This window comes from Octodon degus, unplaced genomic scaffold (assembly GCF_000260255.1).
Source record: "Octodon degus isolate 3935 unplaced genomic scaffold, OctDeg1.0 scaffold00029, whole genome shotgun sequence".
Lineage (NCBI taxonomy): Eukaryota > Metazoa > Chordata > Mammalia > Rodentia > Octodontidae > Octodon > Octodon degus.
Genome location: NW_004524605.1, coordinates 15261228 through 15266836, shown reverse-complemented (window position 1 = coordinate 15266836; position 5609 = coordinate 15261228). Strand labels below are relative to the sequence as shown.

General features: G+C 41.5%; 1 pseudogene; it reads left to right on the top strand.

The window, feature by feature from the left end:
- The first annotated feature begins 844 nt into the window (after window positions 1-844).
- Window positions 845-980, top strand: LOC111816326 (annotated as a pseudogene).
- The last annotated feature ends 4629 nt before the right edge of the window (window positions 981-5609 follow it).

Below are 5609 nucleotides of genomic sequence, written 5' to 3'. Positions count from 1 at the left end.
GCAAACAAGAAAAATGTGTTTATTATTTTTTCCTGCTATTAGAGGTTCATGACCGTGACAAGTGCTCACACATTAACTAGAAGCAAAGTTGGGGGTTGGGTATGTGGCTTAGCGCCGGAGTGTTTGTCTAGCAGCTTGAGTCCCTGGTTTGATTCTGACCACAGAAAATGTGTTTTTTCCCATTCCCCTAAGATTCTTCAACCTCTCTCTTCCCCTGCTTATTTACAAAAGCTTTGTTTCCGGTTTTTCTTTCTTTTCTCATCATTTTCCCCCTTCTTCCTGAAACCCTCTAGTTGTTTGCATTTGAACAGACTCTTAAGTGAAATAAATTGGACACACATGTGCAAATACCACATCATTTTTCTAGTGTGAAATAAAAAGTGTAAGTAAGGACCAAAGTGTGTAATAGATATTGTAAAACAGGTAGAAGCTGTTCTGTTTTGTTTTGTTTGGTATTGGAGATTGAGCCAGGGCTTTCATGCTGAGCTACATAGCTAACTCTTAAAAATTTACTTTATTTCTTTATACTGAGACAGGGTCTCCCTAAATGCTCAGCTGGGGCTCAAACCATTGAATTTCTTGTTTCAGCTTCCCAGAATGTGGGGATTATGGGCATCCAATACCATGCCTAAACTAAACTCTTATCTCTAGAAGAGGCAAGCCAGAGGACCTATGGATAGAGTGTGTGTGTGGTTTGTTTTTTTTTTTTTTTTTTTTTGGCGGAACCAGGGATTGAACTCAGGTCCTTCCGCTTGTCAGGCAAGTGCTTATTCCACTGAGCTATCTCCCCAGCCCCTGGATAGAGTGTGTTGATGTATGTTGTCTATTTTCAAATAGTTTAGCAATTGCTTCTCGGCCTTTTGGCTAAGACCAAGTGTAGTATCAAATAGTTTAGAGAAATATATCCATACAGATAAAGTAAATACAAGAAACATTAACAATTGTTCAATCTAGATGATGTGTATATGGGCGGTCATTGCAACGTTCTTTTAATTCTTCTGTAAATAAAATGGGAAAACAACAGATGTTTTCAAGAAAATTTGAAAGATTAAAAAATAAAAGGAGAACTATTGCTTTTCAAATTATCTATGAAGAGGCTGGGGAGATAGCTCAATTGAATTAGCACTTGCCTGGCAAGCGCAAGGGCCTGAGTTCAATCCCTGGCTCCGCAAAAAACCAAACCAAAACAAAATATCTATGAAAAGTCTTCAGTACCTACTATGTATAACATTTCTTATTGTTAGTAGGGAGTTTAATTTCATCTCTGATTTTATTATGGAATAAATATCAACTAAATATAAAAGACAGGAAAACTAATAAAATGTATTGAACACTTTCTAGCAGAAATATTAGCATGTCTCACTTTAGTTATTTTTTCACAACTCTGTGAAGTAGATATCATGCTCATTCTTGTCTTACAGATGGCAATTGGAGGGGTTTGTAAGCTATATACACTTGAAATAGAGCCCCACGGTGAAGAGGTAGAAGACATCTGAATCTAAGGGTTTGTCCTTTCTCACACAGAATCAGTGGGAATGTAAACTAGAGCAGTCGTTTTGGAAAAGTCTGATAGGCCCTCAAATTTAAATGCAGGATTAGCACATGATCTAGCAAGTCTGCTAAGTGTATATCCAAGACAAATGAAAACAAGTGTCCATGCAAAAGTTTATACGTAAATGTTCATCGTGGCATTACTCATAAATGACCCAAAATGCATGTCTCAGTTACTCTTCTCTCATTGCTAGGACAAATACCTAACACTCAAAATTAGCAAAGGTTTATTTAGCTCACAGCTAATGGAGGTTTTAGTCCATACTCAACTGGCTCCAAGACAGAGTGGAACATAGCAGAGAGCAGCCATTCATGGTGGCGGCAAAGAGCAGAGAGCAAAAGGGAGTAAAGGTAGCAACAATGGCTACAGAGAACAAGTCTGTTTCCTTAAACTGAATTCAGGCTATCTGCCCCAGGCTGGGTGTAGCACTCACATCCATAATCCTAGTAGCACTTACACCCATAATCCCAGCAGCACTCACATCTATAATCCCTGTACTGGATCATGAATTAATTACAAACACTAGAAGTCTGCCTCATGACTGCATGAGGCTTTAGGGCGACACCTAGGTACAAACCATAACAGTGAAAATTCCAAAATATCCATTGACTACATGGTATATCCCTACCATGATTATTTTATCTGATAAAGAAATGAAATTTAGTGCCAATACATGCTACACATAGATGGACCTTAAAGACAATACGTAAAATAAGTCGGACACAAGATTATATGCTATATGATTCCATTTACATGCATTGTCCTGGACAGGTGAATCTGTGAAGATAAGGTCTAGTGGTTATTTAGGGCGAAGTGGGCAGAGGAAGAGGGCCTGCTAATGTGTACATTTATTTTATCCTGGGGGTGATCATGATGAAGTATTATGAAATTCATTGTGGTGATATTTGTGCAATTCTATGCGTGAACTAGACACTACCGAATTGGGTCAGTTTAGATTGGGGGATTGTGTGGTATGTGAATTACATTGCTATAGTCTCTTTTTAATGCACTGTTGTCTAACAAAAGCATAGTTTTTAATTGCAGAATTTGGTTCTCAAACTATGGAGGTAGCCAGCCAGGTTGAACAGAATTCTTTCAATTCAGCCTAGACAGTTGATTATTGAATTGCACATTCTTGAATATGTAATTTTTAATTGGAGAGAGGAAGCTTCAAACATTCAGAATAAATAAGACCCATGAATGAATGAGGACATGAAAATTCTCTTTGCTTCTATAGTCCCAATGTTGGCCATCCATGGTCTTTGGATTTGGGTATTGCGGTATGAAATCTGTTATATGAGATTCTGCTTCAATCTAGAACCAGTATATACTGAACAGACCATTAATTACCTGCACATTTGAAACAAAGTTATTTCTGTGTTATTGTCAGCACAGATTTTTTGTTGTTATTGCTTGTTTTTTGAAACAGGGTCTCCCTATGTAGCCCAGGTTAGCCTTGAAGTCAGGGTGATTCTCCTGTCTCAGCCCCCCCACGGCCAGAATTAGAGGCAAGCGACATCACGCCCAGCCAAGAGTTGGTTCTTTAAGGAAAGGAATTCATTAGCTAGTCTTTTGGAATGGCTGGAACTATAACAGATAGGCACTGCACACTGTACTAAACTTTACTGTGACTTTCTGCTTCAATTTGGATGCATGGATGAAGAAAAGGTAACTTTTAGAAGTCACACGCTCTACCAGTTTCCAGTCATAAGCAATATTTTCCGTCTAGCAGACAAGGCCCTGCTCCTTCTTGGCTCACCTTTGGCATTTGGGCATTTCCTTGAATTCGTTCCAAGCATTTATGGTAAGCTTAGTTTCTGGTTTGTCCTGATTTGGGAGGGTAGGTGCCTCCAGGAAGTACTTTTTCTACACTGGGGTTGCTTTCTATTCTTGAACTGTCCTCTCTTCAGCCTCCACTCCCACCCCTTTTTTTCCTTGGCTTCTTTTCAGTTCGATTTGATTACCTGTTTCTGACTTTCTTCAAACTGGATTAAGAGCAATACAATAGCAGTTACCCTTTCATTACCAGAGAAATTGTCTTTAGGTTGTCGGTTTGGACCTCAGCATTACAGGCCACTGCTGTAAAATTCAAAGCAGGAAGGCCCTGTGACGTTTTTCTGCTTTTACAAGTCCAGAGGACTTAGAGTGAAGGTAATTGAACTTGGAAGCCATTTTCTTGTCCCTTTAAAAAAGGAGATACAAGAACAGAGGTAGGCTTTTAAACAAAACATAAAGTAGTATTTTCAAGGTTTTGCAGTTTACCCAAGAAGAATAAATAAATCCAATTAGAACTTAGCATTATATGTCTTAACTCTGTAATGTGTTCCTGGCTTGTTTTCTTGGCTGAACCAGCAAGACAAAAATATAAACAGGTAAAGAATGAAGGAGAAGGGCCTGCTCCCCTGGGTGGCTTCAAAGTCCAGTCATTAGTCATGTAGCCTCTGTAATTTCTTACCTACTGGACCATACAAAGAGACTCATAAAACCACCTCTTTCGGATGCAGGAGTTTAATTTTTTTTAATTTTTTTTTTTATTTATCTGTGTGTGTGTGTGTGTATGTGTGTGTGTGTGTGGGTGTGTGTGTGTGGCCAGCTCAGCCCACCAGGGGGCGGGGCTGGCTGGCATGTCGTGCTGGGGGATTGAACCGCGGTCCCTGTGCTTTGTTTAGCTTGTTCTAAGTAGGTGCTTTAGACCACTGAGCCATCTCACCAGCCCAAGGATGCAGGAGTTTAAAGATTTTCTAAAAAGGTCTAAGGCATCGGGATGAAAGGTGGTTTGTTATAAAGTTATGGATCCAACTCCCAGAAATGTAAAAAATGTGCCTCCTTCAAGTCTTCTATCAAGCGTGTAGAAGGCAAGTTACTCTGAATGTAGTTGACTGATGCCTCCAGGGATTCCATTGTCTAATGCTGAGTTGGCTTTTACAATTTTGTCGAGGCACTAGGTTTTCAGAATGGTGTGCGTGTTGGTGGGTGTGTGTGTGGAGGGGGGAGGTGGTTGACATTTAAAATACAGAGCACAGCGACTGGAATTTCCAAGGAGGAGCTCTCAATACAGATTTCAAGAATGGAGTTCTTTAATTTCTCTTGCACATGTGAAAACTGGGGCTTTGCAAGCTCAGAACGGTGCACTATAATTGCAACACCTTGCCTATTAATTTTTCAACTTCTCTGTGCAAAAGTATTCACCATCGAATGCCATACTAGTTTCTAGTAGCTAATGCCTTGCCTCTACCTGGAATAACGATAGAGAAGAACAACAGAGGGATTGGGGAAGGAAGTGGTGACAAACTGCAACAGATTACCATGTGAGAAGTCCTGCCAGAGCCTAGGAACCAGTGACATCCTTGGTTTCTTCTCCGTACACACACAATATAGATCAGTCTGCTGTGGAACTGCTTCCTGCCTTAAAAACGTTGACATTCAAATTAAGGTAGGGATACGCACTAATGTTAGAGACTGGCACAGAACACAAGGGTTTCTTCAATGGTGCAGAGAGCATCTGTCCACTCATCTCTGTTTTGAACCTTACTTAGCTCAAAAGAAAAATAAACATCATTTAATGGCATACGTAAAACTCTTTGAACCAAACCAAGAAGTCAAAATTTCAAATTAAAGATAATCCGCAAACGACTCCAATTCTTTCATTCACCCATCGTCCACGTCTTAGTCTACAGGGATTTACTGAGTGCCCACTCGGTGCTCGGCACTGCTGAGCCCTCACGGACGTGCCCGACGCCGTGGAGTGGGCAGTCTGATCCAGAGAGCGAAAGAGTTAAACATTTTCTCATGCATCATTGCTATTGGGATTGCACTGCCCCGGGATCAGCGTCCCCCCGCCCCCCCTCCCCGGTTTCTCCCACGTGGTCTCTGCAGGTGAGTGTGGGTGAGCGCGCGTGCGGCTCGCGGGGCTTAGGGCGTGCGACAGCACGTGTGTCAGAATGGCGCGTGTCACAGTGCGCGTGCAGCTGTCGCCGTGCTGAGCATCTTCCAAGCCGCCGCAGCCGCCGGGAGAGGATCGCGTCTCCTGCCCGCGTACCCGAGGCGGCGCGGGAAG